The sequence below is a fragment of the Zeus faber genome (assembly GCF_960531495.2).
Source record: "Zeus faber genome assembly, chromosome: 16".
In the NCBI taxonomy this organism is placed as follows: Eukaryota; Metazoa; Chordata; class Actinopteri; order Zeiformes; family Zeidae; genus Zeus; species Zeus faber.
Genome location: NC_137202.1, coordinates 5,686,631 through 5,711,221, shown reverse-complemented (window position 1 = coordinate 5,711,221; position 24,591 = coordinate 5,686,631). Strand labels below are relative to the sequence as shown.

Sequence of the window (24,591 nt, the reverse complement as noted above, 5' to 3'; positions counted from 1 at the left end):
GTGAATTAAAACAAACATGAAGGGCGGGCGCCAGCTCCGTTCCAGTGTCGCCCACGGCCAACCCGGCGCCTCCTCGTCCCGGCGTGGCTCCCGCTCCTCTCCGCGCTCCGGGCCAGGTTTGCCCGCCCGCCCCCACGCATGGCTCCGTGGACGCCAAGCGGCGGTGTAACCCGACACTCCACCTCGCTCCGCTAGCGGATCCGCTCTGCCCGTCACGGCGTCGTGGAGCGTCCCGGTCACAGCCTCTGCGGAGTGGAAGGGACAACAGTAAACACGCGGCGTGGAGGAACCCGGCGGAGCGGCACTCGGAGGGGGGGGGGTCTCTGCTCGCGGTAAGTCCCGCGCCCGCTTCACGTTACAGGGCTAATTATTCCTACGGTGGGGTCCCCAGGATGGCCGTGCCGTGCCGGGCAGCGCTGCTAACAATAGGCGGACCTCCAGGAGCCTCCCGGAACCCCGGAGTCCCCTCCCGGAGCCTCCGCCGGAGCCTCCGAGCCGGCGGACCAGCCTGTGCCGAGCGGCAGCCTCTTGTCCGATTTGCGGGGATTCTTCCGGGACAATAGTGCGCTTTTACGCAGCGTAATAACCTGGAGATCGGACTGTGTGCCGCGCTGCTGGCTCCATATCCGAGACCCAAGCCGCGTCAGAGTGCGTACAGGATTGTTCGTACACGTTATGTCCCGGCCGTTTGTTGGTTTCCGCGTGTAAAGGTCCCCGCGGTTAGCGCCTCCACAGCCCGGGCCGATCTGCCGGTGAGCCGGGTGATCATAACCTGGGGATGTGACAGTCAGATCAGAGCTCAGAGAGGCTCGGTGGCTCCTTTGGAGGCTGTGACCGGCTACCTGTTGGGATTAAATGCTACACGGGTCCATTTGGCACTTTGTGGTGGTGGTGGTGGTGGTGGTGGTGGTGGTGCACATGGAGACACTTGGTGACAGTCCTGCTGCAGCTCTTATCCAACAATCTGCAGCCTTGTCCTTTTATGTTTACAATGACAGCTTGCACTAATGCACAGAGATCTGCACATGCATGACTTGGTGCACAGTCTGATCGGGGGGGGGGACATTTGCATTGGATCCGCAGCCAGTGTTCCTCCTGCAGACAGGATGTCTTCCCTCTGCAAATCCGTGCGGCGGGTCTTGCGAGACCTCCTCCCCGTTGAATTCCTCCGTGTGCCTGCGAGGCCAGCCCGGGGCAGGGCAGAGCCAGGGGAGAGGGGGCTCCCGACGGGAGGAGCAGACTGGACCTCTTTACTGGGTACCAGGCTGCAGGAGGGAACACAGACGAACTTGGGTGTTGGGGAGGGAGGGATGGAACATGGTTAGTAGGCAAGTTGAACATGCTATGGTGAATGTGGTGGAAGAATGGTGCTGTTGGACATTTAGATAGTATAGGTTCAAAGTGGTAATCCGTGAGATTATTTAATAATTCTTTGTTGAGAAATCCCTTGTTTGATGCTTTTTTTTTTTAGCTGTCACTTTCTAAGAAATGACCATTCAATGTATTTGCGTTATGCATGTGCTCCTCTATATGCTGTTTGCATTATTGGTGGCGGGGTCCGCCTTTCCTGGCAAGAATGCACTGATCGTGCACGTGCAAGTAGTGAAAAGCAGCTGCATAAACCAGCGTAACTAATTGTGGTCAGTAAACTGTCAATATGGACGAACATTCCCAGAAAACAACGGCACCCTGGCATCAAAACACATCCCTACCACAACAACAAATCAATCGATCAAAAGAAGTCAAACTTTGCACTAAAGACGTTCAACCCGGATGTTGAGCAAAAATGTTGCAGCTCTGAATGGAATTCTGGTACTTTATGACAACTTTATGGATTACCACTTTAAGGCTTTTTAGTTCATGCATGAACAGCCTAGGTACATTATTAATAGTTAATATTTACATGTAAAAATTACAATAATACGAGTATAAAACTGCGAGAATAGTTAATATAATCTTCTTTGTTTGTTTATCCTCATATTTAGTTAAGCCTTTTCCTTTCTGTCTTCTGATTGGTTGATTAGGTCACATGTCAGACAAAGTAAAACCAAGGAAGAAGAGGTGTGTGTGTGTGTGTGTGTGTGTGTGTGTGTGTGTGTGTGTGTGTGTGTGTGTGTGTGTGTGTGTGTGTGTGTGTGTGTGTGTGTGTATTGCTAAAAAAGGTCAGCCTGAAAGTTATCCATCTCCATCCAGCACCCTCCATAAGAATGACCGGGAATTTATGAAATTATTGAAATAGTTTCAAATGCAATACACCCCCCCCATAGTCACTCATGCACTTTTCACTCATCTTTGGCTCTTGATTTAGAAGCGTCTAGGTCCTCAGCAAAGGCCAAACAAATGGAAGGCGACTTTGTTCAGAGCAGGCAACCTAATGAATTGTGAAGGAAAGAGGGCAAGGAGTTGAAGGCATCTGCAACTGTTTGCACGGTGTGTGTGTGTGTGTGTGTGTGTGTGTGTGTGTGTGTGTGTGTGTGTGTGTGTGTGTGTGTGTGTGTGTGTGTGTGTGTGTGTGTGTGTGTGTGTGTGTGTGTGTGTGTGTGCCCCTTGTGTTTATGGGGGTCGTGTGCAGTTTTTTAGCCTTCTGTTGTCCCTCCTGGGGCCACCCCAGTCAGCCAGCCACCCAGCTAGCCAGTCAGTCAACCAGTCAGTCAACCAGTCAGCCAGCCAGCCAGCCAGCGAGACAGGACGGCAGAGCGTCTGATTCACTAAACAGCCCGACACACTGGAGTGTCTCGCTCCCTCTGTGTGCAGTCAGAGCCGCTGACACATCACACACACCGACGCTCTGAGAGATGTTAAAACACAGCAGCCCCCCCCCCCCCCCCCCCCCCCACACACACACACACACACATGCATGCACAACGAAAACTGAGATTTGTCGGGCGATCAGGTCGAGAAATCCGAGAGGTGAGACGCAGGAGGAAGAGGTTCCTGTTCTGTTTTGGTTCCGTGGGCTGAGCCGATATCAATGTCATGACAGGTGGCTGTTTTATGCTGAACTGCAACGGCGTAGGAACAACTGACTTAAAAAAAAAAAAAAAGGAGTGGAAACATTATATCGCTTGTCGAGTTGCCTTTCAGATTGTTGAGGAATGTCGATGCATCGAGCGTCGCAGGTTTGGTTTCATGCTTCTCATTGTAAACATTTGTTTCCTCTTGAAATGGTGCAAGGGGGACTGTTCACCTCTTCCTTTGCATCGCCGCAGCCACTTAACCGGGGTTACGAGGAGTATAAGGAGATAACTAATTATGTCTAAATTAGATTCTGAATAATTAACGTCTTTGAGAAGCCGACATGCGGCTGTTACAGAGCAATTTAGCAAGTTCCACATTTTCTCGCCCCACTGTTTACATCCTCGCAGTCGCTGCTGCCTGTTAAGCATTTACAACCTGGCAAACACTAATCAATGTTTTGACAGGCTGACATTTTGCCGAACCATTCGCGTTATACTGCAGAGTGTTGTGAAATACTTGGCGACTGTTCACTTGCTACAGATTCTTGCAGTCTGGTGTCTCGCCGTCGGCCCGAAACCCACCCGCCCACCCACTCTTGTCCCAAGGAGAAGTCCGCCTTTGTGCCTGTCTACACTCCTCACCCGTCGTTCAACATCGCTGGCCATTTCTTAAAAGGACGGATTCTCCTTTGTTACGTCCTGATATGTGAAGGCGAGGGTTCTACTTCCACGGCTCCTTGGGAATACGTCTGACAAGACAAGCTGAAGGGGGGGTGGGTGGGGAACCCCACGCGTCAGCGCTTGAAAGGTTCAGTTTGACACGAGGACGACTCCTCGTAAACAAGAGTGCGCTGCTTGCTTTAAATTGTGTTGTGCAACGTAATTTGGCTCTTGTTTCGAGCTGTCAAAACTCTGTAACGGCAGAGCAACGACGCGTCTCCTTCGGCACTACAAGTGTCCGTAGCGAACATATTCTGGCCAATGCAAAGATACCTAGACTTGCTTTGAGACTCCTTTTTTTTTTTTTTTTTTTTTTTTTTTTTTAAATGGCTGGATTCAAACTGAAATGATTTGGAAGATCCAGGCGTCATAGACTGCGGTTACTGGGCTTGAAGTGTTCTTGAGCAAGGCGTCGGTACTTGAATTGCACCGGCAGTGGCGGTCTGCGCCAACGCTAGAAACCTAGCACCAGGTGTCACTTGGCAGCTCGCAGGTGTCAATACTTTTCACCCGGCGAATGCGAAACAGGATGAAAGATGATTCTCAGAAGAGTGTTTGTGCCCAACAGTCAGCAAGCCCCTGATTTAAGCTTGCTCCCCAGCGGCAGCTTGGTCATGCAGTACTGTCCGGTGTCAAGACACTTTGGGGAAGTCACGTGAACTATAGCTGTCACAAATTATACGCCGAGCTATCGCCCGATCGCATTTATTTACCCTTAGCGACGATGATTTTCTGAAAATCGTTGGGAGTCCTCAATCATTTCTGTACAAACTTAAGGGGGATTTTAAACCCATGTTAGAAATGAATAAGATGCAAATTAGGTGCATTTCCGCCAGTTGGGTTCAGGCAATTTGGCAGCCTACAAATTTCTATGTTCCATTGTTCGGTGTTCATAAATGTCTCTTCTTTATAAGGTGGGCGTGTATAATTACACTATTATAGACTTATATTATGTGAGAGGCATTCATTGAAAGAAAGAAAAAGACTTTCATTATTCGCAATGGTTTGCATGAAAATTGTCAACTTGTACATTAGCGCTGTGGCGATGGCGCTGATGTAAACTATAAGTTACGGTCTCTCGGTATTGACGCGTCGACCGCAATGATCTGGAAGGGAATGGGTCTGTGGCCAACCAGACAGCCCTCTCCATCTCCAGAGCCTTCCCTTTAACTTCCGAGTTTGGCTCAGCGCTGGCGGTGGGGGTCGCTCCGCTAAAAGGGCTTTTTCCAAGATGAGGGAGAAGTGGAAGACTGAGGAGTGGAAGCGCAGACCGGCTGGCCTGCCGTGCCTGCCGCTGTCTCATGCATGTTTGATTCCATGCTCTTTGGGATATGAGTGCAGGGAATGTCACAATGGCCGTGTCCTCTTCCTCTCTGTCGAGGGACCAGGGCCCTTGAATCATAAATGACACCCGGTCTCACCGGGAGAACAATATGAGAATCACCGCCCGCACAGGGAGAACAAAATGTTCCATCCGTCCATCTGTCCATCCATCCATCTCTCTCTCTCTCTCCGTCTGTCCGCCCACCGATGCTGCCTGCACTGAAGACTTCTCACCATCACAAGCAATTACCTTCACTTCTTTTTATTTTTTATTTTTTAACCGCTGATGAAATCCTCAAAGAGCTCATCTTTGCTGCCTTTGTGTGTGCGTCTGCATTCAGGCGAGAGAGGAGAGGAGGAGAAGAGAGAGGAGAGGAGAGGGAGAGAGGGAGAGAGAGACTGTGAGTGGCGTTGGTGGGTGTCTGTTTGGCTTGTAAATCCTGTTTAAGCTAAACAAACACATTGTCCTCATCCTCAAACTGTGTGCCGCACGCTTTCTCCCTGTCCCCCCCCGCTCATCCGTCTTTCTCCTTTTGAGTTTCAAAGTACAGTCGCTAATTAGTCGCCTCTCCCTCTTCATGCCGGGTCAGTGGGTTTATGGTTTGAGCTCGGAACTGTTGTGTTTGCCTTGTCTCTCCTGATACCGGAGCGAGCCAGCGAGGCAGTGCACACTGCGGCCTTCTCCAAGAGGCCTGCACACCTTCCAGCGGGATCCCAGGGGCCCCCGGCTCCGTGTTTGGGCTCTCTGTGACGCAGTGTTTGCCGAGCGCTTGGGCCCCTGCCAGACGCTGGACTACCTAGAACTGAGCCCGCTATGTCCCGGCTGAGGTAATAAGTTCAAAACTGTTATGATTTTTTATTTTTTTGCACAACAGTAATTAATCCTTTTTGGAGGTGAAACTAATCCGAGCGAATGGGGAAATGAACTTAATGGTACAATAAATTAAGCTGCAAGTCTGTGGAGCATCCTGTGACTCACACTAGCCCAATACAAGCCCCTGAATGAATCTTAATAAAAGATAATATGCCCCCACACTCTGTTGATAGCGCTGCTCGGACCGCACTATGAGCGAGACTCTTGTCTAGCCGACGCTGGAGTTATATGTGACCTGATTCTGAATTTCTACTGGTGATTGCGTGGGAGATGGAGAGTGATGGCAGAGATTCTGTGAAGGCGGTGGAATTGTCTCCAACATGGCCTCTGGGGATACATACTTCCTTGTTTTCCGACAAAGTAAATTACCTAGGATTTACTAACGCACGGGGACAGCATCCATTCCGTGTCTGCAGTGTCTGCAGTAAGTGTTGTGTAGTACTACCAGCCTCACGCAGCACAGGAGCGGAGCACGGGAGGTGAAGTGCTATCAAATTGAAAAGTGCACATTATGTAAATAAGCGGAGATGGATCTCTCGATTGGAATGTATCTTTGTTGATAAGGACTTCATTTTGCCGACAGGACCTGGACCTGCGTCATTTGTCTGATGATTGTATCCGATGTTTGTCGTTTTTACTATGATCGCAATTTTTGACCAAACTCACTTGGAATACCCATCCCGATGAAGTATTTCCTCCCTTGACTATTGGACGCAAATATTGGTTATTGTATTTGACTTTTATTTGCCAAGAGGATTATCCTATTGGTGTTTTTGTATGTGTACGTGTGGACATTTTTGGTGCCCACCCTTAGTTTCTAACGCCGGCACTGGAGCCTATGAGGGCCCTTTTCCCAGGGTGCCCAGGGCCGACACCGCCTTCATTCACCCTCCTGGACTCTCCAATAAAAGGGGCACACTTCAAACATTGCTTTTGAAATAAACCATAGAAACCTGGGTTTCTGAAGAGACGATTTGAAACCTGGAGTTGGGGTTTACGCTCGCCGTTATCTCGGCATGAAAGTGAGTCCGAGATTTCTAAATTTGGGCGGCGGGGCGGAGTCTTGGTCTGCCGGCGGGCGGGGCCAGTGAAACCACCAGACAGTTGGTGGAAGGAAGGGACTCGCCCACCTTGCTCGAACACGAACAAGAAACCTAAATATAACCCTCTTTAATCCTTAATATCTCCTTTTATTGGACAATATTAAAAACCACAACCAAGACACCCATTAGAAGAAGTAGCTACTAAGACCCTGGAGTCGTAAGTCTATAAATTTCTTTACTGGAGCGTTTTGGATGCCATTACCTCGGGACCAGCAGCCGAACTGAAGTTTAAAGCATTTCTACATCGGCTTCAACTCTGAACTGTAATAGCTGCGGCTTGTGATATACCAAACTGTAAAGAGAGTGTCTGGGGGGCCCGCACCATGGAGAAATAGTAGAAAGAAGAATGGACAATGCAGAGGAAAGAGGAAATAAAGTTCTTATATCTTATGTAAACAACTTTTATATTTGGATTTGAGCTTTTAAAATAGACACAAAAGTTTTGCGAAATATTATCTACAATCCAACGATATGTGCGCAACTTGCAGCGCCAGTAGTTTTGAAAGTAATTTTAGAAATGTTATCTACGATTTCCCATGAGATAACCTCGCGCCTCGGTTTTTTTTTTCCTCTCCCCTGGTCTATTAGGGAGGCAATGTGCTTCTCCTTTAGTTTTCCAATTCTCTCGCTACTGCCAGTATGTTCTCCGAGCAAACCAGAGCAAGGGTGGAAGCCGTCGTTTATCATATCAGTAATGAGCCCGGGCTAATCTTGTGTATTCCGGAGACAGCAATGATACACTGCATGGCGCTTGCCAGGGATCAGTTTCTAAACAATGTCTGTCATTGTCTCCCTGTGCTCTTTAATTATCTGGCAAACGTATTATTGGCAAAAAAACAGCATGGCGTCTGTGTTGTTATGATTTGAAAGACGCTGGAAGAGCTTTCTCTGAAGTGCACCAGCGCAAGACTAAATAACTTTGCAGTTATCACGGTATTGATTTATCAATGGCTTTGTACAAGGCTCTGAAAACCTCAATAGGTGTTGTGATGTGAAATACATACTGAGAACACACAGTTAAAGTGGTCAGTCTAGGAGATGATTTTGTTAAAAAAAACAAAACATATTTGATTCTTTATTTATCTGGCACTTGACAAGACGCAGCCATTCAATGAATTCCCTTTATACTTATTGCTCTTTTTCCATTGTTGGTAGCGGGGTCCGCCCCCCTTTCCTGGGCGAGAATGCAAAGATTGGGGAGGTCTAACAAGTGCAAGGCAGCCATGGTGAATTTGATAAAGCAGCGTAGCTAGTTGTGGTAAACCATCGATACGGATGAACATTCACAAAATAAAAGAACAGCGCCCCGGGGTGGAAAAAAAAAATACCCACCACCTCAAGGAAACACGCGACTGAATCGATCAGAAGAAGGCAATTTTGGAGAAAAGAAACTGAGCGTCTAAGAGGGAAGACGAGGGTAAAAGTTGGAAAAAAAACAACAAAAAAAACCCCCAACAAAACCGTTTCTAAAGTTTTCAAATGGAATTCTGGGATTTGTAGTGTAATCCACCTAACGTAGACGCACGTATGGATTACCACTTTAATGTCAACTGTAACTACCCACTTCTTTCTATGACCTGTATCTAATAGAATTATTACTCTCCTCTGCTGGTCCAATACCTGCCTTACGGGCGAACCGACGAGCAGGAAAGGGAATGGCATGTGTTGGCAGTGTCAAGGATACACGTGAAGGGATTGCACGTTTCACTTGCCTGACAAATGTGTTTTTATTTTCTTTGGTTGGGGGTTGTGAGGAGCGGGGGGTGGGTCACAACGCGCCCCGGCCAAAGACATCTTCAAGGCGGAGGCGCGCTTTAAAGGGCGGAAGAGCAAAAAGACGTGGGAACCGCCGTCGAACATGTCCCTGAGCACCGTCGTCAGAACACCCAGTAAGAACTCAGTTTACTTCTTTTTATCATTTTCATGCCACTAGGGGGCGGAGAGTGATTCCGTGGCACCTATTTCCAGAGCGATTTGCCGGAAACAAAAAAATAAACAGCAAAACAACAATGGCGACGGCGAAAAGAAGCACAAATGGGACAGCGTGAGGAGTCGGCTGTGGATTTAAGATGAAAAAAGAATAAAAAAGCCCGAAAAAAGTGTGGGAAAGAGGTTGACCCCAAGAGGAGGTTAGAGTCCGCCCCCCCTTCCATGACGCAAGGGCATTTGGACCAACCGCAGACCAGGGGAGCTCTCAGAGCGAGTAAAAGACAAAGTTCACCTCCAGGACCCTGCACCGAAAACCCTGAAATAACCCAAATCACCGCCTCATTTTGTTCTGCTCTTGTTCTGACCACACGTCTTTTTGGTCGAAAATTTCAACATCTTTTTAAAGTCCCTGTATAGCAAAAATAAAATTGTGTTCTGAGTGTTTCACACCACAGAAACATGTGTTATTAACCACCAAGCCAAATTTGAATGATTAAAACAAATCGCCATCTATGTAAAATTAGGTTTGAAAATTGTGAATAAAAAAGGCAGTTCCCTGCTGGCTCGTGCTCGGCAGGCCAGGTCCGGGCTCCGCGGCCTGCTAGCCTGCTGCTAATGCTAACGTAAACAAACCCCATGCGGTCAAACCGTCAGGGCGCTTCTTTTTTTGTTCCCGCCGTCCTCGCCCTCCCTTCAGGTGTTTGATCCCAAAACAGGGTTTTATCCCACGGTTGTTAGCTTGGCTTACTTCAACACTTCTCCGTTTCCGAGAGATATGGCGTTAGGGGAGGGGCCGTGAAAAGTTTGACCGCCAGGCGTCATCCAGCCCTGATTTGCCCCGCCCAAAAACCTGGACCGCAGAGAGCAGTTTAACGGTCTAACTCCACGATTCAGGACTACATCGTTCAGTCTTTTCACATGTTTTCAGCAATTACTTTCGAACATGTATAACGTGTTTAGAAACAAACCTCGCAATTGACTTGACAGGGACTGTAAGTACGCCTCCAGCTTGCGGCTGTTGCCCAACCTCCTCCACCGACTAATGATTGCAGCCACCACCTGAAATAGAGCAAGGCAGGGCTGCTTCGTCACTGATGGAGAACAACAGTAGCAGCGGCAGCGGCGATAGACGCACACACGCGCACACGCACACACGCACACACGCACACACACACACACACACACACACACACACACACACACACACACACACACACACATAACGTCCATCCATCCATCCCCCATCATGTCACTGTCTGTGACCATGTTTCCCTCGATATCGAATCAGCATAATTGTTTAACAAGATGAGAGGTGTGTGTGTGTGTGTGTGTGTGTGTGTGTGTGTGTGTGTGTGTGTATATATATATATATATATATATATATATATATATATATATAAAATTGTGTGTTAAGTGTTTTTTGAGACAGAGAAGGGAGCGAGAGAGAGTCAGTAGCGGTGGCTTGGGGTGAGTTCCTGCCCTGATTTTTCTCTGGAATTCCTTTGTTTTTGGAAGCCAGGAAGGGAGAAACTGAATCTGCGCAGCCCCCGGGGTCCGTGCTCCTTGAGAATTCTTTGCACACATCCCCTCAGACGCCAGCTCAGATGGTTTTAGGGACGGCTCTGTTTATTTTTTTATTTTTATTTTAAAAGCCAAGGTGTCACCATCCAGAAAAAAGAAGAGAAAAAAGTGAGTCATGGTGTGGGGGTGGGGTGGGGTTGGGGAGGGCTTGATCCACGGTGGATTTGAGCGCCAGGTCGTAGTGTTTGAAGCCAGGAGGGACAGAAGCTTCTCGACACGTGTGTTGGTCTTTTCGGGAGCAACCCAAAATAAAAACCGCAAAGCTTGATACCGTTGCTCAAGCTGCATAAATGACACTTCCCGAGAGATGTGAATCAGTGCTCACAGTTCACACTCAAAACCTCACACATCTTAAAAAAACAAAACAAAACAAAAAAAAAATCCAATACATTATTTTTGACGATTCTGTGTCAAATGCTTTTACACTGCAACAAAAGAAGCAAGTCGTTGGATCAACTTGAGGAGTTGCCAAAAAAAGAATGTAGGTATTTCTTCTGCGTTTTTTTTTTTTTGTTTTTTTTTTGCAATTGAGGAATTAAGACGCACATTTTAAGTTGAGAAAGAAAACCTAAAGATATATAGGTGTAACAAGTGTAACCGTCTTTATTTTAGTGGATCCCAGGTCTCCGATCCAGTGATTATTATTATTTTTTCTTGCTTTTGTGTGTGATTTTGGGCCGTCTGAGCATGGCTGCTGCTGGACGCACGATGCGTGGTGTTGTGAAGGCTTTGCGGGCTCTAGAAACCTGAAAATCTGCGTCTTTTTTTTATATTTGTGTTAACATTACAAGTTTTGCGTGACCAGATTGTTATCCGAGAGCGTGTGTGTGTGTGTGTGTGTGTGTGTGTGTGTGTGTGTGTGTGTGTGTGTGTGTGTGTGTGTGTGTGTGTGTGTGTGTGTGTGTGTGTGTGTCTGTGTGTCTGTGTGTCTGTGTGTGTGTCTTCTTTCACTTTCAGTAGCTAACTACCACATAGAAGAGCTCACCCCTCCCCACCCCGCCCCACGCTGTGAGGGGGACTGGTGGTGAGCAAGGGGAGGATTGAAAAGCCTTGTTGCCGGCCCCTATTGAGCTGGCTTCATTCTTCGCTGTCCTCCCAAGCAGACGGGTGTGTGTGTGTGTGTGTGTGTGTGTGTGTGTGTGTGTGTGTGTGTGTGTGTGTGTGTGTGTGTGTGTGTGTGTGTGTGTGTGTGTGTGTGTGTGTGTGTGTGTGTGTGTGTGTGTGTGTGGAAGGGCTCGGCTGGTCGGGTCACGTGAGCCGCCATTGGTCTCCTCTCGGGCTGTCACAGTAAATCTGTTTGACTCGTCACTTTGTAAATCATTATGAAGGCTAAAAGCCTGGCTATTGGATTGTGGGGGGGGGGGGAGGGAGAGAGAGAGAGCGAGCGAGTTTTCCTTTTGTCCCTCCATGATGATGATGATGATAATCAAGTTTGTTTCTGTCCATCCTTCTGCGAGGCTATAATTAGCTCATTTTCTCTCTCTCCTCTGGAGCTCTGCTGCATTGTGTTTGTTTCTGTGTCTCGCCGCCGAATAGTTCGTTTTCTTCTGGGTTTTTTGCTCAACTGTAAGTGGAATGGAAAGACGCAACAAAAAAAAAAAAATCCTTCTCTGTGAGGGCGGGGCACGATTCCATTCCGATTTTGATTCAAAGTGTCCCCATTCGGTTGAACATCAATTCAATCAGATACCAATGAGCTCGCGATACGATTCAATATCGATACATTGACCTTTTATACTCAAATGAGAATTCTGTATAACATATGACGCGCGTTACATACATATTTCAAACATTGCTTATAATAAACCATAGAAGTACCGGTTTCCGAAGCGACGATTGGAAGCCTCGAGTTTGGGTTTACGCTCGCCGCCATCTTGGCAGGAAACGGAGCCAGAGCTGTCTCAGGCTGTGTTTACACCACAGGATCTGTTATGCAAAACTCCCCTTTTTCAGTGCTTGTGCACATTCATTTGGGACTCTGATGGACCTACTAACACACAATCTGTGAAATAACACAACCCAGTCTGTTTTTTTGCAAGCTGTTGTGGTGAAACAAGACGCTCAGATTTGTTTTGTCAGTCCTACGTCGGGGGACGCCGTAGAATTAGAACTGCCCTCCACCCACGGCTGGAGAATAACAAGCGCTGCTGGGAACTGCTCTGTTGGATTTCAGACCAGCACAAATCTTTTAAAAGAAAGAGGAATTAATACCAAATGTCAGTGAAGAAACTGCAGACGATGGAAATGTAAGTATTTAAAAAATATATTTTTTTTTCTTTCTTAAAGAAAAAAGTATTATTATTATTATATTTTTAAGCCAGCCCTGTTCCAAGCGATCCTTTTGGATGCGAATCGCCCATACCCTGTGAAAAGTGTTTTCAAAGGGTCTTTCCCTCCATTGTCTTCTACTTTCGATATGACCAAGTTCAAACCCCTTCAGAAATGGAAACAGTAGAATTGAATGTTATCGGAGTACCAATTTCACTTCATTTTTATCTACCCCAGCCCTCTCCCCAACCCCGCCTTCATCTCACGGTGTCTTCGGCTCCCGGGTTCCTCCCCCAGGCCCAGCGAGGGCGACACGCAGAGGAATGTGTAAACCTGTACTTCTGCTTTCTGGACGAACCGGTTTGTGTCTTGACAGAAGCACCAATGTGCACTGACACTCCTCCTCTTTCTCCTCCTCCTCCTCCTCTTCCTCTGCTTCCTCTTCCTCCTCCTCCTCCTTTATCTGAGCCGCTCTCTGCATCCAGTCGTTTAAAACCTTCCTCTTCCTTCTTTGCGGTGGAAGAAGTGCTCTGACCCTTTTCTGAAGCAAAAATACAAATACCAGTGTAAGTACCAGAGTGACATTTCTACTATTAGTAAATGTACTTAAAGTATTGACAGTAAAAGTACTTGCCATATCCTGTGTCCAACTCACATACCTTTCTGCAGGTGAGGCTCATGCAGGTCCTCATTCCAATTTGAGTTAAAATTACAATTTTAAATTACTAGAGTAAAAAGTATAAATACTTCAAATGTAGTAGAGTAAAAAGTATAGATATTTAAAATGTAATGGAGTGAAAAGTGTCTATATGTAAAAAATATTGAGTAAAAAGTGTATATATATATATATATATATATATATATAAATAAAATATATTACAATAAGAAATATATACAGTAAATTTGAAATATCGTGACTTAAAAGTACAGATATTTAAAATATAGTGGCGTAAAATGCAGAGATATTAAAAATATATTTGAATAAAAGATACACACAGTATATTCGAAATATAGTGAGTAAAAAGCATAGTTATTTAAAATATATTAGAATAAAAAATATATACACTATATTCAAAATAAGGTGAGTAAGAAGCATAGATATTTAAAATATATTAGAATAAAAGATATATACGGTATATTCGAAATATAGTGAGTAAAATGCATAGATGCTTCAAATATATTAGAATAAAAAATATATACAGTATATTCGAAATATAGTGAGTAAACGCGTAGATCTTTAAAATATAATAGAATAAAAGATATATACAGTATATTCGAAATATAGTGAGTAAAAAGCATAGGTATTTTAAATGTAGAAAGTCTCAGAAATAACTCAGTACATATATGTACTTAATACGTGCAGCAATGAAGTCCTTGTACTTTTTCCACCAATGTTTCTCCGTCTTTCCTCCTCTCCTCTCCTCCCTCTCTCCCTCCCTCTGCCCTGCTTCTTTTCGGGAGTGTGTGCCAGCAGCAGACATCTGTCGCAGCGTCCCTCGAAGCTCCGGGGTCAACAAGAGTAGCAGCACACATCACTCTCCAAAGCTCTTCCTTAATGGTGTTTATTTTTGGGGTGTCTCTTTTTGAATTTTAAGAATACAATTTGATTACTATGGCTGTCACGACTGTGAAGTTTTAGTTTGCCGATTAATTGTCATAGAAATATTTCCGATGAACATGTAATTGTCTTTAATTCATGCTCCTTTCATGCCGCTGTCACAGTATAAGCTTATATCAGCATAATAATAGTGTAATAAAACCAGCCTTCTAAGGGAGGAAATCAATGAATGAGAACAATTGTGTAGAATAGACACTTAATTTGCTTCAACCCAACTTAGAAACAGTTCCATTTATAGCAACATTTCGAACATTGGCTCAAAATGTCCCTTGAATTTGGATGGAAACATGCCAATGCGGACAATTTGACAAAATGATTGTGATGATTCAAGATTCAAGATTCAAGAGGTTATTTGATCTGTAATAATTGTGATGGCGATGTGATTGTGCAATAACTGTGACACATTACATTGTTATGTAATTGCCTGATTTCTGGTTTCATTCACACTAATTTAGTAAAATCGTTGGATTTCACCACTGCATGTTTCCATCCAAATTCAAGGGAAATTTTAAGCCAAATGCAAAGTTTGTGCATTTAATCTATTACATGTCAATAAAGGCTTCCTTCATATGGTGGCTGTGTATCATTATGTATGTATTATTTTTTAAATCCCTCACCTTAATTTGTTACCTTTTAAAGAACATTCCAGGACACATCCTGTAGTGGGGACAGACAGGGCAGTGATAGAGCCTGTCGCTTTAAGACATTACATTGTGGGTAATGTAGGAGACCTGTTAGCGCACGACTAGAAGAGGATGGCGGAGAGATCGCTGAGGAGAGACCATACACTTGTTACTACTTTATTACTTTATTCGAAGATAAGATACGATAAATATACTTTATTAATCCCCAAAAGAAAATTCCAGTGTCGCAGCAGCAATGACATACATGACAAAACACACATAATGTGCAATAAACTAACAGTTCTAACAGTTAGAACGTGCCTGTCTACTACCTGTCCTTGAAGAAATGCAAATTCCAAAGAGTCCTGCATCACGTTGCCTCTGTGGAAGGAAATAAAATTTTTTTGGAATTTCAATGAACTATATGAATATAATGTTATCGAACTATATCGTATTTAGCAGGCCTGTCCTCGATGTCCGTCCCTCCGCAGTCTCCATTAGTTTACTATCGACACTGGCAATCCTCTAATAGTAATTTAATAGCATTGGAAAGTTATAAGAACTTGACTTACTCTTGACACACACACACACAGAGACACAGGTTTATTTCCTCTGTGCTGAAGTGCTGGAGGACGCCGCACCACAGAGACAAACAGGCTGCCAGCGCCTTATCGCTTCCTGATAACTAATTTTTCAGCCCCACAGATGCAGAAGGCAGTGAAATGGCAGTTTTCTCAAACAGTCTGTCAGCTGCAGCGATGTTCATTTGATCAAACCAACAAAAACAAAATTGACGGTTGAACTGGAAGTTAAACTGTTTCGCGGCTAAAAAAACCCCCAAAAACCCCGCTGTTGTCCAAAAGAGCCACAGTTGGAAATAAAAGCCATTTTTCGGAGAGAGAAGAGGGTTCCACGCCAACTTGGAAAGAGTCGGGGTTAAAGAGTAAACCTCCATTTGTTGTGTTTATGTTTGGGAGGCGACAATGGAAGTTCTGCAGTCATGTCCGATCAGTTTAAAAGTGGTTTTGTACATTGTGAATAATAGATGACCATCTCTGTTGGGTTGAATTCATTTCGGATGCGAGCTTGACGTGCAGCAACTCATTTATTTACAGGAAAGTTGGTCAGGGGAAATGTCCTGGAGCTGCAGTGTGTGTGTGTTTTTTAAATTTATATATACTGTTACCCCGGGAGCTGTAAGCTGCCCACCGCTCCTGGCCGGCCCCTCGGAGGAAGGACAAGCCTTGACGGGAAAAAAAAAAACGGAGAACTCATTTCACCGACCGCCTCCATTAATTCTATGTGTGTCTGTTGTGTGCGTGTGTGTTGGCCGCCAAAGCTGCACGTACGCATGTGTTGTGGTGTGTGCAGTAGGGTCGGTCGATCGTGCAAAATTCCAAGTCCTGTTACAAAACACCTCAGCGAGCGATCGCCGATTCCCCACTGGGACACTGGGGTGTTTTCGTAATGGAACGGAACGGGACGGTCCCTTAACTGAGTTGTGTTTAATATAAAATATTGTTTCATACAAGTAGGGAATAAACAAAAGTGAAGTGCGATCATGACGCAGCACTGTCTGGAGGGCAAATAAAACGACCTCCACTCCAGTTCTGTGATACCTTGCACCGACGTCGGCACGTAAATGTATGTGATGTATGCGAATGTGGGCTCGGCTGCACCACACGGTCTGTCGGGCGTATATTTACTCATTTATAAATTTAGATTTACATTTATTGAAAAATGTATTGCGAGGATTTATTTCATGGGCATATATATATATTTTTTTTGTTTGGATGCTTCGTTCACATACATTCTCTCAGTCGCTCTCCAGCACTGGGGATGGGGAGACCGGGACTGCGACCGCAGCTGGTGACTTCTGCTGGACTGTCCCTTGCCCCATCTATTCCGGCATTATCATGGCATGTGTGAAAAGGCGCAAGATGGAAATGTTCCCGGAATGTAGCTGCATGTGTGAAGGGCTCAAAACAGCTCTGAGCGGAAAGGGAGAGAGCAGCTCTCCTTCACCCCCTCTCCCTCTTTGTTTCAGAACACAATGAGCTGCACTTACACAGTACACAGTTTCAATGATCAGATTTTTCCTGGCAGATGAGAAAAAAAATGTAATCATCTGTCATTAATGTCAATTAGCGATCGATGGAGTCGATTGCCGATTGAATTGTCATTCTGCCCAAGCCAAGCGTGCAATGACAAATAAAGAAAAGCTAAGCTTGTTCAGTTAAGTTAAGTTTTGTTTCGTTTTAAGTATATACACCGATCAGCCACAACATTAAAACCACCTGCCTAATATTGTGTAGCTCCCCCTTGTGCGGCCAAAACAGCTCTGACCCGTGGAGGCATGGACTCCACAAGACCTCTGAAGGTGTCCTGTGGTATCTGGCACCAAGACGTAAGCAGCAGATTCTTTAAGTCCTGGAAGTTGTGAGGTGGGGCCCCCATGGATCGAGCTTGTTGTTCCAACACATCCTACAGATGCTCGATCCGATTGAGATCTGGGGAATTTGGAGGCCAAGTCAACACCTTGAATTCAACATTTGTCATGTTCCTCAAACTGTTCCTGAACAATGTTTGCAGTGTGGCAGGAAGCATTATCCTGTTGAAAGAGGCCACTGCCATCAGGGAATACCGTTGTCATGAAGAGGTGTTCTTGGTCTGCAACAACGTTAAGGAAGGTGGTACGTGTCAAAGTAACATCCACATGAATGCCAGAACCCAAGGTTTCCCAGCAGAACATTGCCCAGAGCATCACACTGCCCCCGCCGGCTTGCTTCATCCCATAATGCATCCTGACGACAACTCTTCCTCAGGTAAACGATGCACACACACCGGCCATCCACATGGTGTAAAAGAAAGTGTGATTCACCAGACCAGGCCACTTTCTTCCATTGCTTCATGGTCCAGTTCTGCGATCACATGCCCATTGTAGGCGCTTTTGGCAGTGGACAGGGGTCAGCATGGGCTCTCTGACCGGTCTGCAACTACGCAGCCCCATACACAGCAAGCTGTGATGCACTGTGTGTTCTGACACCTTTCTATCATAGCAGCATGAACTTTTTCAGCAATTTGTGCTACAGTAGCTCTTCTGTGGGATCGAACCAGACGGGCTAGACTTCGCTCCCCATGCGCATTAATGAGTTTTTGCGCCCATGACCCTGTTGCCGGTTCACCAGTTGTCCTTCCTTAGACCACTTTTCGTAGGTACTAACCACTGTATACCGGGAACACCCCACAAGACCTGCTGTTTTGGAGATGCTCTGACCCAGTCATCTAGCCATCACTATTTGGTCCTTGTCAAAGTGGCTCAGATCCTTTGCCCATTTTTCCTGCTTCCAACACATCAACTTCAAGAACTGACTGTTCACTTGCTGCCCAATATATCCCACCTCTTGACAGGTGCCGTTGGAATGAGATGATCCATGTTATTCACTTCCCCCTTCAGTGGTTTTAATGTTGTGGCTGAGCGGTGTGTGTGTGTGTGTGTGTGTGTATAAAGGTGCAAATGTGTCCTCAACTCAAAACCAACAGAAAGGAATATTGTCTCTGTCAATATTGTGTTAGTTATTGAACACACCTATTGGTCAATAGAGAAGCGAAGAAACACGCTGCAACCTAAACAATGTCAGGTTTCAAATGACATTTTAATGTTCCCTCCGCCTCAAGATATTTATCTGATCAACTGGAGATTAAACGAATATACAGTATATCAGCAGCCGTTTGTTATCTCGTGAAAGCTAACTGAGCTATGACACTTTGTTGGCAGGAGCCCAGGCAGGTCCATGACGGTGCCCTGTTGTGAATGCAGCAGGCTCTTTAAGTACAACTGACAGGAACTACCATATTGAATGTTTGCGTATGCGTTTTTCAAATGGGTCAGAATGAGATGGTATCTTACACACACACACACACACACACTCACACACACACACACACACACACACACACACACACACACACACACACACACACACACACACACACACACACACACACACATCCGCATCCAGCCTGGTGGTTATTCTGCCAGGCGTCACCGATTCACGGTTAGAACAACTCTGGTAGAAATGACCAGACGTACACTTAATAGACGCAAAACAAAACCAAAGCAAACATTAAATAGTCGTTGCTCTGCAAACGGAAGATAACATTCACTGAGTAAATATCAGCCGGCTGGGGTTGTGTACATACATTTTCTTCACTTTACCGAAGCCGTGACAAAGCATTTCTCCAGTCCCCTGTTGGTGCTGCACAACATCATCTACTCTGCTTTAAGTGATTTATTATTCCATAGTGTCTCCACTATGAATCTGTTCACTATGCTCTTATCTTATCAAGGTTATCCAAATAAATCAGTCAAATTAATCAAATCAATCGGATTCAATTTGAGACCCCGCTATTTAAAAGACTTAGAGGCTCAAATTTTTTTTACATTTTTCATGAATTTATAAGAGGTAGGCAGTTGTTATTGTCCGAATTTGTTCCATTTATGTGTCACAGACTAGGTTTTTAGGGCAATAATAACAACCCATTTCTCAATATTTGCATTTTTCACATAGTAAATTAATGCCCAGGGTAACACAAAAAAAAGCGGTAGTTCCTCATCAAAGGAAGGTCTTTGTTTTTTAACATATGTAAGGCAGTCAACCGTAACAACTGGTCGTGGCAACAGGGCAACCGTTATTGTTGGGGAGTCCTGTGGACTTTTGAACCAATATTTGACTGTTATGCCTCAAATCGTCCAAGGCCTCGTGACCCCCCTGCTATTTCTGGAGTCCTCCTATGAGGGTCTAGTACCACAGCTAGGGAATCAATCTATAGAATATGAAATAGTCTTATTAGGACTGTGGCTCCTATCTACTGGGGTTTAATGTGTTTCAAGTACCGTGTTGTACCCAGACCCGTCCAGACTGAAGTCCCAGGACTCCACACCAGAGTCCCACCAGTCCTCCAGCAAGCTCAAAAATGTGTTTTTATACAGATGACAGCCAAGGTGGGGCCAACGGCACAGGACTGAGCGGGTGGAGGTGTGGGGGACAGCCAGGGGGTGGGGGGACGAGGTGGTGGAGGAAGTGCGGGAGACAGAGATAAAGTGAGAACCTGGACCAGTTCTTCTTTATTATTTTTCTCTCCTCATGCTAAACCACTGCTGCAGTGCTACTCGGCCACGGCTGCAAATCAAATAGGACTGAGTCTAGGCCTGGCAACCCGCCACGGCAGCGATCACTGGCACACGGAACACTGTCAAAACCGCTTTGATGGGTAATTAAGAAGACGATCTCTGGATGCTTTTACCTCACCGCACTGCCCAGTCCATGTGTCTGTGTGTGTGTGTGTCTGCGTGTGTGCGTGTGTGTGTATCTGGGTGTGTGTGTTGGGCCAGGAGGGGGGCGGGGGGTGGGGGTGGGGGTTAAGTTTGAGAGCTTGTGATACTGTAAATAAGTGTATGTCACACAATGTGGCCCCTGCTGAGTGGGCCCGTAGACACAGGGCTCTCAGCTGATCCCTTCAAGTCAGTTCAAAGCCTCCGATGACGCACTAACCCTGCACAAGCCGACTGGTGTGAGCATGTGTGTGCGAGCATGTGTGCGCGTGTGTGCATGGATGCGTGTGTGTGTGTGTGTGTGTGTATATTACTGTAAGTGCGTGTGTAACCTTGTGGTAGAGCCAATAGAGCTCCGGCTCTTTGTAAGTGCCGATGATGCGTGTTGTGTCCTGTGTGACTTTGACCATGCAGGCCTTGCAGCTTATACATCAGAGAGAGAGGGAGAGAGAGAGGGAGGGAGAGGGAGGGAGGGAGAGAGAGCTGAGAATCAGTAGTTCTGATGTATTTTTCTCTCCCCCTTTTATTTAAACCTTTCGTATTTTTCTATTAACCCCCCCATCACTCACTGAAAAGACCTTCGTCAAGAAGGGGAAAAAAAAAAAAATCTAGTTTCACACTTAGTCTGTGAACAATTGTGCAATTTGGGGCCTTTTATTATTACCCTAATTTGTGTGGGAGAAAATGAGAGCAAAGGGGGAGAGCATATTGCCTGCCCTTTTGATTAAGTGGGATGTTTGAATGTGGACCCTCCACCTTCAGGAGAGATTTGATACTTGAGGGGTTGAAGTGTTTTTGATGGAAACCCCATGAATGATTGATGGCGGGAGGAAAGCAGTTAAAAATCTCCCCTCGCCAGCGCCATCAATTATTCACCGCTCCCTCCTTGTATTTAGGTGGCACGTGGAACATCAGTCACCGTCTCCACATCTCGACGTGATAATATCTGCCAAAGGAATTAGGGCCTTTGTATTGATCCCTCCGCTGCCCCCATCCCCACCGCCCTGCCCCTGCCTCCTCCGTGACGGGACTCGCACCCGAGCATGTTTTTTCCCAGCGCCAGCCCTCGCAACAGCTTGCAACTGTTTACAACAGCTTGCCGAGGCTTTTCATTGTAATCTGGTTTTCAAACGGCATGTTTTTCCCGACTCATAAAAAACACTTTTTCTTTTCCTCCGGGGTTCCCATTGTGTCATTATCAAAGCTCAGAAATATATCTTATGATAACTTTTCTGCCGGCGTTGAAGCGCTCATGAATAAAGCGACTGCGTCGACTCTCCCATTGTGTGCGGTGGCGAATCTGCCAGTCACACACACGCGGCACGCGTGGGCGTGGAGGCGGCTGTGGATGTTTCGAGTAATGTTGGGGTGTGTGTGTGTGTGTGTGTGTGTGTGTGTGTGTGTGTGTGTGTGTGTGTGTGTGTGTGTGTGTGTGTGTGTGTGTGTGTGTGTGTGTGTGTGTGTGTGTGTGTGTGTGTGTGTGTGTGTGTGTGTGTGGAGTTCAGTGGAAGCTCGCTGGAGCGCAGGGATGATCGGAGCTGCGTGGAGACGAGCTGACAGTTCCTTGCGGGGGTCTCTGTGTCACCGCCGCGGCTCCCCCGTCAGTCCCCGGACTGTGGAGAGTGGAGAACTCCACTTCCAGTCGAGAAGTCTGGAAAAGCAAGTAAAGGCATCGAATATGTCAGCTTTTTATTTTTATTTTATTTTTATTTTTTGGACGACTACCCCGATATTGATAATTTGGGGGAGGACTGTTGGTGCTTTTTATAACAATAACAATCATTTGTGATGGGGATATTACAACCAAGCAGGTAGAGGCGGTAAATGGAACGGCTTGAACAGCCTATGAAATTTGCATAACTTTGCTATGATTCAGCCTAAAAGACAACATTTGACTACATCGCAATATTACGATAACCTAAATCCCAGATGATACCTAGTCTCTTAACATGTTATTGATGTTATATCGATGTTTCCCTGCCCTACATTCCACCATAAACCTCAAAGTGCTCCATGGCTGCTTCCCCGGCGAAAAGGGAAACATTCTCTTTGCGTTTCAAGCGGTGTAGCCTTCCAGGTCGTCATGATTATTGGCTCCCATCATGGCAGAGGAGCTGGTTTTGTTTCCACGTCATCCCAGTCACGCCCTGGGATGTCAATATCCCGGTTGCTTATTGGCTGAGAGCGGAGCGCTGGCGCCGTGATCTTGCGACGCTAGGATTTCTGAACCAAGCACCGCGAGAGGTTTGTTCCAGGAGAGTCATGACGGGCGCCGGCGTTAAGCGTTCAGAAATGGCGGTGAAGGGCTGGGCCTGCATCACATCCGACAGCTGCTTATCTACAGGCCGATCGGCGTCTCTCGTCACAGCAGCGGAATTAGCGTGTGCTGCCCATCTTGTGTCAACAGCGGCGTATTTACATAAGCTGTTTCCCCGTCGGCCGTGGCTTCCGCACCAAGGGCGCGGGGAGCCGGACCGCGGGGCTGTGTGATTAGATTTACAGATGCAGATTAATGCGAACGGAGGTAATGGCATAAATCACGAGGAGGGGGGCTGGAGGCACTGAGCTTGACCTTTGCTGAACGGTGATAATGATGCCGGAGTCAGATCCTCTCCCGCTGGGGCGGTCCATGTGTGAGGCGAGACTCGCTGAGCCGTCATAAACCAGGGCGTGTCATGCGCGTCGGCATGGGTCGGGAACGGTGGGAATAACAGGTGTGCGGCTTAGCGGTACACGGTATGGGATTAGACGGATGCTGAATGGACGCGCACATTGAGCCACAAAGACACTGTGACACTGTGATGGAAATGAGTGAATGCATGTCCAAATTCGATACTTCCTATCAACCAGATTACATCGATAATATCCAGCGTTAAAATATTATATGAAAGTCGGCAATCAGCGGCATTGGACCGTGACCGAAAGAGAGCGCCCCTGCAGGAAGCCGTGGGAATTGCACCAGAAATGCCAAACGTGACGAGGCTTCTCAGCCTCGGTCGCGAAGGGGTCTTCAACGGCGGTCGTTTGGAGCTGTCATGCTTGTTCAAGCTAAAACGAATCCAGTTTGGGAATATAAATGGCGTCGGGATTGAGATCGAGGGAGATGGTCGTTTGCGAACCCCCAGCCGCTATATCACGGCCAATAAATGAAATATTCCTTATTGCACCCTTTTTAAATGGCAAATTGCGCTGCCCGAGTAGTAAATCTCTCTGGCATCTCCGGAGCCCAAGGTAGAACTAAAGGGTTCGTACAGTGGCAATGAATGTGTCATGTCCATTTTCTTTTATTTGTTAAAAGGAATGTTTCTCAGAAGCCGGGCGGAGAGGTTTTTTTTTTTTTTATTTAACAGCACTATGTGACCTTTAACTCAGTATTTTTCCGTTAAAAAATAAGTGCTGCCCGTGTGTCTGCTCCGGCACATCAGCAAGGTTATTAGAAGAGCCACTGGCTGCCGGTGATAAGGCCCCGTGCGGGCGCCGCCGCTGACAAGGCTGCTGCCGCGTGGCAAACACAAGTGGCCTGGCCGCGAGGATTACCGCCGCTGCCATTTCTGCTGATGCCTTTCTTTACCTTATCCTCCCCAGTCAGACGGGACACATTTGAATAACTTGGCTGATGTTGTTGGAAGGGGACATTCCTCGAAATCTACACCTGCACCATAACCAGGCGGTACACTGCACGCACATAAGGGCTTAAAGGACACACACACACACACACACGCACACACACATACACACACACACACACACACACACACACACATCTTTCGACTTATACGCAGCGGTTTATGGACAAACTGGAAGCCACAAACAAACCAGACACACCTTGAGACGTTGCCTCTTTCCTTGCCTGCCAGTTGCAATATATCGATATTGTGAAGTGAGGCTTGATATCGTTTGGGATTTTGGTTTATTGTAATTAATATCGTGATCTAGTTAAATGTTGTCTCTGAGGCTGCGTTGCAGTAAAGTAATGCAACTTTCGGAACTTCTTGGACTGTTCTTGCTGCTTGGTCATTAATATCCACCTTACTAATGATCCTTGCTCTCATGTGTAAATATCAAATGAACGCACCGATAGCCCCGAAAAATGCAGTCACCTTATCAATATTGAGGTATTCAACTGGTTATTAACAGACTGTTTCTGTACGTGTGTGTGTGGTCTCAGGAAACCACTTTGCTGCCGTCATTAGGGAGAGGCAAACAATTAGAGAGCGACACACGCGCACACCTACGATGCCACTGAGCTTGCGCTTTGCT

At 46.3% G+C, this 24,591-nt stretch overlaps 1 protein-coding gene across 1 annotated transcript in view; it reads left to right on the top strand.

Moving 5' to 3' along the window:
- Positions 1-254: 254 nt before the first annotated feature.
- The window catches only part of zmiz1a (zinc finger, MIZ-type containing 1a), a 131,689-nt gene continuing 107,352 nt past the window's right edge, over positions 255-24,591 (top strand). The window contains exon 1 of the mRNA XM_080017128.1: positions 255-332. The gene's annotated coding sequence lies outside the window, so the exon portion shown is untranslated. The remainder of the gene's footprint in view (positions 333-24,591) is intronic.